The 14,355-nt window shown below is 43.0% G+C and overlaps 1 protein-coding gene across 9 annotated transcripts in view; it reads right to left on the bottom strand.

Annotated features, from left to right (window-relative positions):
• Rab30 (RAB30, member RAS oncogene family) overlaps nt 1-14,355 on the bottom strand; it is a 150,366-nt gene that overhangs the window by 80,320 nt on the left and 55,691 nt on the right. For 5 of the 9 annotated variants that reach the window (NR_174183.2, NM_001399387.2, NM_001399388.2 and 2 more), the window contains 1 exon segment: nt 14,080-14,216. The exons of 2 other annotated variants lie outside the window; for them this stretch is intronic. The gene's annotated coding sequence lies outside the window, so the exon portion shown is untranslated. 9 annotated transcript variants of the gene reach the window in all.

Genomic DNA, 14,355 nt, shown 5'->3' with positions numbered 1-14,355 from the left:
ATGTCTGGGGGTCTTACCTCTATCTTTATTTGTACACTGTGAGCATGGCTGGTGCCTGCAGAGACTACAATGGACATCAGAGACTCTGAAACGGCAGTGACAGATGGCTGTGAGTTACCATGTGGGTGCTGAGACTCGAACCAAGGTCCTCCAGAACTCTTAACCAGTGAGCCATCTCTCCACCCCATCATAAATACTTTTAATCAGGATTATTTGAGAGTCCTTGTTTCATTTTGGTGCATGAACTAAGTCTGTTTTAAAGTCATCACATGCATTTATTAAATATACTTACTTGTTTGTATGGCATGTATGTGTATGTGTATGTGAGCATGGGAGAGGAGTGCAAACACATAAGCCATGGTGCACATTTAGAGAGTAGGTCATCTTCAGGAGTAGGGTCTCTCTTTCTACCACGTTGGTCCCAGGGATGGATGGCAAGTAGACAGCAAGTGCCCCTACCCTCAGTCATCTCAGCAAAACTGAGTCACTCATATAGAGAGACTTGAAGAAAAGACAAGACAGAAATAATTATTTCAGATAGACATATTGCTTTCAGTCTTTCTCCAAAGCTTAGTTCCCTAGCCCACTCACAATTTCTTCTGAGGTTAACCTGAATTTTCCAGACTAGTGTCATTCTTCCCAAAGTTAACTCTTAGAGATTCACCTGCCTCTGCCTCCTAAGTGCCGGAATTAAAGGCGTGCATCACCACTGCCCGGCTCCAAAAATTAACTCTTAGAAAGCAAAATTATTGAATCTTGACCAGAAAAGCTTATTCAACTTTCTCTTGTCTGCCAAAAACAATTAAAACTTGGCATGGCTAATTAAAATTGCTCTCTAAGACAAAATCAAGAACCTGTGTGAGGGTGGGAATGAGAAAAAGAAGAAACATGTGCTAGTACTGGCCCAAAAGTTCCCCAAATAGCAAAGGTGGTCACACAATCTTTCTGAGACAATCAGAGATCCACAAAAAACAAACAGTGGATTAGGATGATTTCTTCCTACAGTGGCCGAGTGATTTGGTGTGTGTACTTTATACAGCTTTTCAAGTCAATGGACTTACAAATAAGGGAGACATTTCTGTCGGACCATGAGTCCCAATTTTTCTGTTTGTTTGATTGATTTTTGAGACAGGGTTTCTCTGTATAGCCCTGACTGTCCTGGAATTAACTAACTCTCTCTCTCTCTCTCTCTCTCTCTCTCTCTCTCTCTCTCTCTCTCTCTCCTGTCCTCTCCTCTCCTCTCCTCCCCTCTCCCCCTCTCCTCTCCTCTCTCCCCTCTCTTCTCTCTCCTTTTCCCTCTCCTCTCTTCTCTCCTCTCCCCTCTCTCCCTCTCTCTTCTCCCCTCCCATCTCCCCTCTTCCCCTCCCCTTTCCCTCTCCCCTCTCCCCCCACTCTCCCATCACTCCCTCCCTCCATCCCTCCCTCCATATATATATATACATATATATATATACGTGTATATATATATATGGATATATAATCAGGCTTCCCTTGAACTCACAGAGATCTGCCTCCAGAGTTCCAGAGTGCTGGGATTAAAGGTGTGTGTCACCACCACCCAGCCTATTTAACTATTTTTAATAAATGAATTTTACACTGGGTCTTCCTCTATAGCCCTAACTAGCCTGAACCTTGATACGCTGAACATGCTGGCCTCAAACTCACAAAGCCCAGGCTGCCTCTGCCTCCAGAGTGCTAAAATTAAAGGTGTACACCAACATTCCTGGATGAGTCCCAGTTTTGATTCAAAGCAATACTGTCACCATATACCATAGGTAAAATTATTTAAATGTTTATTATTATTATTTTATGTATATACAGAAACGATGTGTGTGTGTGTGTGTGTGTGTGTGTGTGTGTGTGTGTGTGTGTGAATCCTTCTCTTTCTTAACTGCTGACCCATCTCCCCAGTCCTAAACGCAAGTCATTTCAACTCCCATATCATGTCCACTTGCCTTGCTCACTGGAGGATGTCCAGTCAGGCATCAACCAGGATCAACCAGGTCAGGCACATCCTGAGATCAGAGTGGGGTTTAATCCTTATAACCATATTCTACTCTAAGGAGTGGTACCTCCCCTCCAACTGTCTTCTTTTACCTCAAATTTTTTTCAGTCTTACCTAAAAAATTTCAAGTCAGTTACTAAGAATTTATTTCCTTAAACTCACAGAGATTCTCCAGTCTATACCTCCAGAGTGATGGGATTAAAGGTGTGTGCCTTTACCCAAATGATTCAAATGTTAATAATGCCATACCCCACCTTCCCTTCATTTTCTCGACTATAGAAACCGCCTTATCTCTAAATATGCAGTATTTCCTTAAAAGTCAGGAATAGTCCCTCCTGTTTTCACAATGATTATCAAAATCAGGAAATTAATATTGACCCTAAAGCTAATCATGTTTCAACCCTTATTTTTTACCCACTGTCCAAAGAGCATTCATTATGGCAATATAAATTACATCAGCAGACAAAGAGAAAAATGTCTTTGATCCAAGAACGAGTCCAGGATCGTGTGTTGCATTAGTCTATATTTGTCCTTCAGCCTCCTCTAATTTGGAAGCAGGCACAACTCATCTTATTTTGCGAGACTGGTCTTTCAGAGAACCCGAAGCCTGGTTCTGCTTTGCTAGCAGGCCATCAAGGCCCAAAGATCCACTTGTCTCTGCCCCTCCACTGCTTGGGATGACACCAATCCTTGACCACACCCCACTTTTAAGTGGATGCTGAAGCTCTAAATTCAGATCCCAGTGCTTGCCCAGCAAGACCTCTTACCTACTGAGCCATCTCCCTAGCCTCGTGGTTACATTCCTGTTATATATTTGAGGGAGGGATTCTACAAAGTGTTTTTCTCAGAAGTCTATTTGCTTCATCATTGATATTAATTTTGGTCACGTAGGAAAAGTAACTTCTGCCATCTTTCTTGACATTAAAGTTTTGCTTGCCTCCCCCTCACCCCCTTACAACTAATGAGTACCTATCTGTGAGGAGATGCTAAGGCAAGCATCCCCTGCTACAGACAATGAGAACTCTGGAGAAAATGGGACTTATCCAATGGCATAAAGCTTAAAGATACCAAAATATAAATGGAAAGTCATAGGTAATTTCCCATATTGAGGTTTCTCATAAAGGCCTCTGCTTCCCACACCAGCCACCACGGTTAAAGTAGCCCCATCTAACATCCTAACCCTGTGCAGAGGAAGCTCACAAAACAACCTCATGGTCCACAGAATCCTATCTAGGATAAAAATAAGTTGGAATGGAAAAGACTGGAACACTTCTAAATTAAAGGAGGTGGAAGGACAGATAGACACTAAAAGTCTAGTTCAAGTGATCATTCTGTCTGTCTCTAGTGATCTTTCTACTAAACTCTAAGGCATCCTGAGGGCAGCAACCCTTTAGACCGGACAGAAGGCATCCTGAGGGCAGCCCTTAACACCGGAAGGAAGCCTCTACACTCTGGGCAATGCATGTGATTGTGCTAGTGGAAGGAAAGCCAGGGGGCACTAAGAAGCCTAACAGGAAACTCTGTGTACATTTGGATACGCAGCTCAAAGGGGAAACCTGGGAACTCCCCTGCCTCTCTGCCTTGAACCATCTATCACACCCTGACCCTTCAACTAGCTGGCTGAAGCTCTTCTTCTGAGTTCCTATTCTCTCTCTGTCTCTCTCTCTGTCTCTGTCTCTGTCTCTGTCTCTGTCTCTCTCTCTCTCTCTCATCTTTTTAAAAAAATTTTTAAGGACAAGTGTCTTGCTTGCATGTAAGTGTGTACACTGCATGCATGCCTGGCACCCACAGAAGCCGGAAGAGAGCTTCAGATCCCCTGGAACTAGAGTTACACAGTTGATGAGTCACCATGTGAGTACTGGGAGTTGACCCAGGCCCCTTTGGAAGGACAGTCCCTTAACTGCTGAGCCATCCCTCTAGTCTCTTTCCCTGTTTTTTAATTTTAGTTTTAGAAAGCTGTATGTATTGACACAGTTAAAAAAAATCAATATGCTATATACTCACTAGAATAGATATAATGATTGTTTAACGATATTGGCATAGAGGTAGAAAAAAACTGGAACTCTTTTTAAATAGCTTCTTACTTTATTTTATGTCTATGAGTGGTTTGTGTGCATATGCACCACACACTTCACTGGTCTCCAAAGAGACGTGAGGATAGTGTCAGACTTCCTGGCACAGCAGTTGCAGACAGTTGGGAGCCTCCTTGTAGGTGCTGGGAATCAAACCCAGAGTCCCTGGAAGAGCAGCGGGTATTCCTAACCATTGACCCATCTCTATCCCTTATCCTGAACAATAATTACCAAAACATATATCCACGCAAAAATATAAAATATTGAAATGGTCAAAACATATAAGCAACTTGAATTATGCATAATATGATAAATGGACCCATAAAATGCAGAATGGTCAAAAAATGGAATATTATTTGATAGTAACAAGTTATGCAGCACTGATACTGAGTGCATGATGGGTGTACTTTGAGAATATTATGTTAATGAAAGAAGTCATTCACACAAGACCACACAGGATATTATCCCAGGCATAGTAAATGACTGAAATAGGAAAACTTATCCAGATAGACAGTTTAATAGAGGTTGCCCTGAGCTGGGCAGGTAGGGAAGGAAAATAGCGAATATCTGCTAAGGGGCATGAAGTTTCTTTTGGTGGTGACTTAAAAAAATCTTAAACTTGATTGTGGCGAGCAAAAAGTCCTAAAGTTGACTATACAACTTGATCAACACCTTAAATTGTATATTTTAAAGGGGCAACTTATGTGATACATGTTAACCACACATGAATAGAGCTACTCTAAGTCAATACTCTATACTTGTTATGGTAGCTCCAACCTATAGAATCCCAGCACTCAGAATGCTACACGTAAGAACTGCTTTAAGTCTGAAGCAACTCTGGGCTTCAAAATGAGTTCCAGACTAACCTGCACTACAGAGTAAGAACCTGTCACAAACAGTATATATGTATATCAAAATATCAATACATATGTATACACATACGCAACCCATAATCCACACATTGTCCACTATCTACTTTCTACCAGAAACCATAGTATGTTGTCATGCCTTCCAGGTTTCTTTGTGCAAATTCAAAATATCATTATCCCTCACAAAATATACTTCACACTTATTCTATCCTTACTCTATATATATCCTCGGGGAATACCCGGACTCTTGTTTGTAGCTTTAAAGATTTTCCCTTGTGTAAACGTATCCAGTCCCCTGCTGCTGCACACTTCCAATCGTTTTCTATCAGCAAGATGCTGCAAGGATTGCTCCCTATCCTTTAATTTGGTTTCGACAAGTGACGCTCTGTTTCCAGACAACCAGGATAACGTGTGGAGTAGCAGGAAGCGTTCCGGAGTTAGTACCGTATTCGCAACTGGTCTCTCCTGTTAAGTGGCTATGTGACTAACCACACTGTGCGTTACTTGTGGTTCCTCAGACTTAATGTCCTTATTTTCATGAGCATCCTGCCTACTTTATCACACGCTTTTAAGAATAACTATAAGGTAGGCCTCGTAGGTTACTGCTGAGACAATTTGAATATCAGAAAGCACAAAGGGAAGAAGCCAGATAATGAGTATAATACATTGGAGGTCAAACATTCCGAGGATAGCAGTAGGTGTTTGAAGTGGCAAGGAGGAGCCAGAAGCTAACTGGTCATACGATAAATGTAGGATGAAGGGATTTAGAAAATATTAGATGAAAGCTGTTGAGAAACCTCATTTCAATATGATGCCCTTCCCACGAGAAGGCCTGACTTTCCACTTTAACCACTGGCTCAGACCTCACATCACCAGGGATCTGACAAACTGAGCCTACACATCCCTCCCTAAGATGCGAGGGGCCAGGGTGAAGCTGAAAATTCCAATCAAAATCCTTAACCCAAGTTTAATAATAAGAAAATGATCAGAAAATTCTAATTTCAGTCTACAGAACAACAGACTTAAGACATTCAAAGATCTTAACACCAAGGTGAGAAGACAGATATTACCCTATACTAAAAATAAACAACTAAAAGACACAATTATCTTGTATGAATTACCTGACTAGATTTGGGATCAAGCGTCTTTTTTTTTTTTTTTTAAAGAAAGGGTTATTAAAGGACATGGTTAAGCTGGTAAGGTGCTTGCTTTAGAAGCCTGAGGACATGAGTTCAAATCCCTGACATCCATATATATAATAGATATAGAGAGAGATTTTATGAGTACACTGTAGCTATCTTTGGACACACCAGAAGAGGGCATCCGATTCCATTACAGATGGTTGTGAGCCACCATGTGGTTGCTGGGAATTGAACTCAGGACCTTTAGAAGAGCAGTCAGTGCTCTCAGGCACTGAGCCAGCTCTCTAGCCCCAAGTACACATGTTTTTAAAAAGCTGAGCCTAGCCCGACATGCTAGCCACAACACCTTTAATCCCAGCACTCAGGAGGCAGGGGCAGGCTAGGCTGGTCTACAGAGCAACTCCATGACAGCCAGAGCTACACAAAGAACCTGTCTTAAAATAAACAAACAAACAGACAAACAATGACTTGAAAGCCACACTCAGAGGCACATTTAGGAATCTTAGCACTAATGAGGGGAAACAAGAGGATCCTTGGAACTCATCTGCCAGACAACCTAGATAAGCTTCAAATTTATTGACACCTAGCATCAAAATAAGGAGGAGAGGGATTACATCAGACATGTCTTAACCTCTGGACTTCACACACACACACACACACACACACACACACACACACACACACACACAATCAAGCAATGTAATTTAAACATATTTAATCTCCATAGGACTGAAAGAAAGAGAGCGCATTCAGTATATACCTTCCTAGTGTTTCTCCCTTTGAAGACCTTACTAAAAGATTGGAGTCTCACAGAATAAAGTGGGGTGTAAGGAAAGATCTATCAGAACACCCAGTGCAGGACCTTGTGTTTAACTTATGCACATAAGTTCTGGTTGACCAAAAAGAAGACTTTATGAGATTCCTAAAAACGCCGTTGGAATCACAGGAACGAATGCTATGAACTAGTTTAGTCAGAGGTGCCAGCACCTCACAGACAGCACATATTTATGTGCTTATGCACATGCAAATTTGTCAGAGCTATTTTACACACATGTCCTAGTTAGGTTTCCATTGCTGTGATAAGACGCTGACTAAACCCAACTTAGGAGAAGAAAGCCAAGGTAGGAACTGAGGCAGAAAACATACAGTTAGGATGTGAAGCTGAAGAAAGGAGGAGGGCAGCTTGCTGGCTTCCAGGCTCAGTTTCAGGTACCTTTCTTATACCTGCCAGAACCACTTGCCTAGGGATGATGCCACCCACAGTGGGCTGGACCCTCCTACATTAATCAATCAAGAAGTGCCTCACAAACATGCCTTTTTGTTCTGCTGTGACACTCTTAAAAACAACATTTAAGAGCAGCACACACTGGACTAAACAAAGGACCACCAGTAAGGATTTATTTTTGTTTGTTTGCTTGCTATTTGGTTTTGGTTTTCCAGACAGGATTTCTCTGTTTAGCCCTGGCTATCTGGAGCTCTTGTAGACCAGGCTGACCTTGAACTCAGACCTCACCCATGAGCTTCAAGAAGGATCTTAATGGCCACCTAATGTCCTGCTCCCATTCAAATTTCCCCAAACATCCTCACAATAAGTTTTGTTTTCTTTTGTTTTTAGGGCTTCAATCAAAGATTACAGGCCACTTATATTGTCTTATCTCTTTAACCTTCTTTAATGTTTACCCTTCATTCTATTCCATGAATCATTCATGATGTTGTGAAGATCACAAGCCAGCTCCTGTGTATAGCGCATTCCACAACTGGGATGTGTTTAATCATTTCCTCATGATTAGATGCAAGTTAAACATATCTGGCAAACGTCAGTTTCTACTCCAGCAACTCAGCACTGACAATGTAAATTCTAGCTAGGCTCGTTACCGCATTTCTCCTTTGTCACTGTGAGTACTAAATAGACATCACCCAATAAATAAAACTTTGAAAGTTATCAATAAAGGTAATATTTAAAATAGCTGCCATGGGGCTGAGCAGAGGGCTCAGTAGTTAAGAACACTTTTGCCATTGTAGGGATCCTGAATTCATTTCCCAGCACCCACATAACCATCAGTAACTTCAGTTTTGGGGACTTGACATTCTTTCCCAACCTTTGCATACACCAGGTACATGTGGTACATACATACTGTCAAACATTCATACAAATAAAAAAAATCTTAAAAAAAAATTAAAACCACCATGAACACCAGTTATACATCAGTCTTAGTGCCCGGTGCTTAAAATATATTCTCAGGCCTAGAGAGAGGGCTTGGTGGTTAAGTGTATTGCTACTCAGGCTGGAGACATCTCCAGAGGTTAAGAGCACCGACTGCTCTTCCAGAGGTCCTAAGTTCAAATCCTAGCAACCACATGGTGTCTCACAACCATCTGTAATGAGGTCTGAAGCCCTCTTCTAGTGTATGTGAAGACAGCTACAGTGTATTTATATATAGTAAATAAATAAATCTTTTTTTTTTTGGTTCTTTTTTTTGGAGGTGGGGACTGAACCCAGGGCCTTGCGCTTCCTAGGTAAGCGCTCTACCACTGAGCTAAATCCCCAGCCCCTAAATAAATCTTTTTTTAAAAAAAAAAAGAATATTGCTATTCTTACAGAAGACCCAGGTTCAGTTCCCTGTACCCACCTGGTGGTTCACAATCATCTGTAATGATCCCCTGATATCCCTTGCTGGCCTCTGAGGGCACTAAACACACACAGAGAGACTATACACACTTATACATATACAAATAAATCTGAAAATATAATCTCATTTAATCTCCACAACGATCCTACTACCAAACAGGTTTAAAGAAGTTAAGGTATGTGTCAGGAGCATGGACAAGGATAAGAGAAAATGCAGGATTACACAAACGAATTATAACACAAAAACACATACAAATTAACACGTGATCTCATGGGTCCTGTCTTCCTGGTACACCTTCAAAGGACCCTTATGTTACAGGTTTGGTTCACAGCATTGGAAGAAAAATAAAATCCCAAGAACCTTTATGATAGGCTAATGTTGAGGCTTCTAGTTTTCAAAGGTTAGATTCCTATGGGAATGAACCTGAGAATAAGTTGTCTGTGGGTCACACAAAATTCCCCTTTACTTGAAACGTTCATTTAAAGACTGGCCACATTTTTCACTACAGCCAAGAAAATATAGCAATGATATCCTAAGTAATGATAACATTGTAGACTGTTGACTTTTAACCCTTCCTGTGCAAGAAAATAAGGGGGGAGGAAAGATGATTAGAGAATTTTTCATACTACAGAAAAATTCTTTCTTTACTACAGAAAAATACTGTAAATAGTTCACCCAGTTGTATTTATCTGGTGTGACATTGTTTATCTGTAAATGCAAAAGCCCATTGATTGAGGGGATATTATGGGCCATTAGAATCATTTTTGAGAAACTAACTTGAATTTAGGAAGTTGGGCCCTAAAAGAAACCAGAAGTGAAATCCTTCTCAATTTCCCTAAAACCTATCCGCAAAACACCTCAAAAACTATATAGGTCTCAGAAAATGATCTGGTAGTAGCATTTACACTTGACATTTCATTATTACAAATTACATCTTTCGATATGTTGAAAATTTTCTTTATTTGGAAAGTATCCTTAGAGGGACTGGAGAGATGGCTCAGAGGTTGAGAATACTGACTACTCTTCCAGGGACCCTGAGTTCAATTCCTAGCAACCGCATGGTGGCTCACAACCATCTAGAATGAGATCTGGCGCCCTCTTCTGGTGAGCAGGCAGACATGCAGGCAGAACACTATGTACATAATAAATCTTGGAAGGAAGGAAGGAAGGAAGGGAGGGAGGGAGGGAGGGAGGGAGGGAGGGAGGGAGGGAGGGAGGAATGAAGGAAGGAAGGAAGGAAGGAAGGAAGGAAGGAAGGAAGGAAGGAAGGAAGGAAGGAAGGAAGGGTCTCCTTAGTGATCTAGGTTAGTCCATCAGTTAAACACACAAAGTCCCTCCCTGAGTCTGTTCCTTGTCTTCATTTCTAGAGCTGAAAGCTGTGGGCCACATCCTTAAATTCCCACCCTCCAAGAATGAATGCCTCCTGAGGGGCTGTGCTGTTCTAGAACTGCTATTCACCCCTCCATTTGTTCACGTGTCTCTCTCCCTTCAGAGAAATGTCTTGAAAGATGCTGCATTCCTAGCATGATGCACCTACATCTGATATTGGTTTACTGTCATGGGATAAACCCATTTTATAGATGAGAAAACTAAACCCTGAAAATGAATATGCCATTCCCAATATTATACATCGACAAATAACCAGTACCCTATCCTAGCCTCATTATATCTCTCTTCCTTAGACTACCATGCCACAGCCTACACAACCATATGACCTAGATGGTTCCAGAGGCCTCAAATTCAGCATAACCCAGAGTCCTACCCCACCTCTTCTTGAACAAACTCGGGTGCCCTGTCAGCTGTCTCTTTCTCTGTAAAAGTCATCTGGATAGCTTAAAAAGGAAATACACAAGCCATAGTCTACTTTTTCTTCCTATTCTCACATCTAATCAATCAATAATACACTTACACAATTATAATTTTTAGACCTAGCCTCTCTCCAGTCTCCTCCAAGAGTCAAGTGTCATCACCTGTTGCCAAAACTCCAGAAATGACCTGCTACTATGTCTCCACCAACTCAACTTGGCCAAACACCTCCCAATTTCGCCTCTAGCTTTTAAAAAATATCTGTCATTTATTATTGGGGTGTGTGTGTGTGTGTGTGTCCTATACATCAGCACATATGGAAGTCAGAGGACAACTCTTAGGAGTCAATCTTCTCCTTCCACCATGGGTTCTAGGAACTGAACTCAGGTCCTCAGGCTTACAAGGCAAGTGTGCTTACCCACGGAGCCTTCTCCCTAACCGTGGGGGTTGGGGTGGGGGTAATGTAATTCCACATGTGATCTTCATCTAGCTAATTAAAGTACTTCCCAAGTTGCCACTACCCTGAGGATGAAGACCAAAATCACCTTGTCATTCAAAATTGCCCAGGCTCCCGGCTCTCCCCGCTCTTCCAGCTCCCGCTCCCTACTCACCGCTCTTTGTATGCTGAATGTGCCTCTGCCTACAAAGCCTAACTGCTGTACTCAAAGCAACTCCCATTGCCACTTCAAATTAAGTCTGACCACTCAAGTCCCTTCAAACGCCACTTCCTACAAGAAACCTTCCCTGGTTACACCAGGAAAGGGAACAGAGTCAGAGTGAGTACTTTCATCCCATCTTGCAAACTCCTGGGAAGAAGCATACATGACACTTGGAGTACTTCAATGCAGGGGTAACGTTTCTCTTCCTGGATGCACCACAGTTCTTATCACACAGTACCAGCTCAACTGACACTTGCTGTTAGAAGAAGTTTCTGGACATGGAGGATTATAGCAAAAAAAAAAAAAAAAAAAAAAAAAACAAGGAAACCAAGAAGCAAGGGTTGGTGTCCCTTTGAAGATGTGCAAACTGAGGCGGAAAGAAACTTGCAGCTCTTAAAAGTCATAAGGACAGCTAATCTGACCTTCATCTCATTCCTCTTCCTCACTGAAAACCCCCCCGGGGAGCGAGGGAGTATTGCAGGAAAGGGGGGGTTAGGACAGCAAGGTGGTACAAAAGAAGTCTCATCACTGTCACACTGGCAGACTTCAAATGGGCAATGGCCTTTAAATTCCAGGTTAAGTAAAGAAGAGATACAGCTGCCACCACACCCAGGTCCTGGGGAGAGCAACGTAGAACAACAAACTTCTTTCTTCCACAAAGAAGACAAAATGGCAGGAAGTCCAACTGCCTTCCAAAACACCAACAGGCAGTAGTGCCTGTACAGCCACTCAGCATCTCACTAACAGGGTACACTGTTTTGCCACCGCTCCCTGGCATGGGGATAAGAAACACAAGTCCTGAACGAAGCAGAAGCTACTTAAGACTACTTTGGGAACAATGGGAGCATCTTGTGTAAAGCACTAAGACATTTTGGCTAAACCTCGGGGACTTAGCAGTGCTGTGGAAAGGAAGACGCCAGGGTTCCAGGGCCGCATTTCATTGTCCCTATGCTCCTGGGCCCAGGTTATGTTTGCCATGGAAAGCACAGTCCCAGCCCTGGGATCAGGCTCGCCGGAGTCACCCTGCCAAGCACAGACTCCAGGGGGGAAAAAATGCCTCTTCAAAGAGGCCTCTGAATAAAGAGCCACACATGAACTGCATCCTCTAACTCCAGCGTTCCTTCCAGGAGGGGAGGATGAAGGCGTGGAGGGTGGTGTACAGAGCTTGGAAAGTGACTTAGGAAAGGAGACGTGATCCTCTCCTGACACAGGGGAAATCCTCAGAGAGAAAAAGCAGTATTTACTACAAATGGACAAGGAAGAAAATGGAATCTGGAGAGATGTGAATGGGGTAGGGAGAGAAGGAAAGGCACAGAAAAGAAGGGCAGAGTGTCATCACAAAAGTGTGGGAAGAAGCAAATCCAGTGTGCTGATCCTTTCCCACATCTAACCACTACTCACTGCACCCCGATAAATCCCTCCACTCACAAAGCCCATAGGATGGACTGTCCTTTGCATTCTGAAACATCAAGCATTTAACAACGTGTCACCCGGCAGCCCCAACTTTGGAGACCTGGGCATCTAAATTAAAAATGAATAAAATTGGTTCACAGAAGCTAAAGGCAGACAGTAATGACTTTTCCTCCAGCGCTGGCAGAGGCTGTGAAAAAGCTTTAGCCTTTTGGAGTTGAGCAAATACTCTGGCATTTCTCCTTCTTTTGACATTCCTAAAGGGGGTGTGGTTGACCCAAAGTCCATTCATTTCCAAGGTTGTACATCTCTCAGCTAAGACTGGCCCCATCTGTTCTGGAGCCAACCAGCTGTTTATCTCAAAGGAGCATATTTATTGCAGTGTTCATCCCTGTAACTCTTATGAGGAGAGCCAGCATCATACGAGCCAGAATGGTGCCTGCTTTATTAAATGTGCCAGCTCGTTGAAAAACAAAATTCGAATAACACACTACCATGCTCCCTGGTTTCCCTGGTCAGGTTCACTGTTCTTGGATACCTTTCAGTAAAGCCCAATAAAGGGTGATACCACATCCAACTTTTCCTTTCCCTAAAGTGTTAAAAAAAAATAGTACCCAGGTTCCCTAATCGATTCCGTCTGCAGTCTGCAAACCGTTATTTCGGAGTGGAGACAAGCCTCGGGAACAGCAGCTTGTTACAGTACCATTGTCAATGGCAAGATCCTATTGCGATGTAATTTAAAACACTCATACAAGCACAAATTCCACTTCCAAACCATCCCGAATCCCGCAGTCGGGAGAACACAAAAAATAAAAACGCTTAACAAAAATGCAGCTTCTAGCAGCCGAAGAGAACCTTCCCTAGACACGTGAAATATTTCTGACTGGCACGGAGTGCACCATTAAAGGACACTGTCACCTCAAATCAGCAGAAAAAGGCGAGACAAACGACACAGACATGCACACATAAAATAAAGCCCCACGAAACTTAAGCGACTCAAGAGAAACATGCTCATCTTAAAAATAGTGTGTGCTAGTCCAAGCGACACAAATGTTCCCAAGAAGTACGGCCACATTAAATCACTGTCTCCATTTCTCCCCACATATCACCCTTTCCCACTCAAACCTCAGCAGTGGGGCCGTGGAATGACAGTACTGCAGCTCCCCACCTTTGCCCTCCTCGTGTTTTCCAAGTGCACTTCCCAACATCCTTCCCAGCCCAGCCCCCTCTCAACAGCCTCAAAAAGGTTAAGGGAGTTGAGGCGAGGAAATTGGCAAGCACCAGTGCTCTAGCGGGGGCAGGTTGCAGGAGTTGTTCTTTGCAGTGACCCAAATTGCACAGAGCGATTTAGCTCTTAGCAGCGCCAGTGCGAACCTACCGAATTCATACCCCCATTCCCGGCCCCATCTTCTCAAAAGAAAGCCTTGAGAACTAAGCTGGAGGAATAACTTGGGAGAACGATTTGAAATAAATCACTTCAACTCACCTGGTTTGGGATTTTTCTCCCCACCCCAGGCATAAACAGAAATGATATACGAATGAGTCACGCACGCAAGAGAAGGTGCTGCGGTGTCCTAAGTCCAAGGACTGGAGTCAGTCCCTGCCCTGGTCCTGCTGCTACTCAGGGCTCAGCTGGAGCGAGCGGCAATAGCGAGCCCAGCAGCAGCAGCGGGGGGGGGGCGGGGGGTGGATAGACCGTAGCACAATGAATGCAGTAGGGTTTTGCAATGACATCATCCCTCTGTCCGAGCGGCCCCAATAG

Source organism: Rattus norvegicus, chromosome 1, assembly GCF_021556685.1.
Source record: "Rattus norvegicus strain SHRSP/BbbUtx chromosome 1, alternate assembly SHRSP_T2T, whole genome shotgun sequence".
In the NCBI taxonomy this organism is placed as follows: Eukaryota; Metazoa; Chordata; class Mammalia; order Rodentia; family Muridae; genus Rattus; species Rattus norvegicus.
The sequence above is the reverse complement of the archived record's forward strand: the minus strand, read 5'-3'. Positions and strand labels throughout refer to the sequence as shown.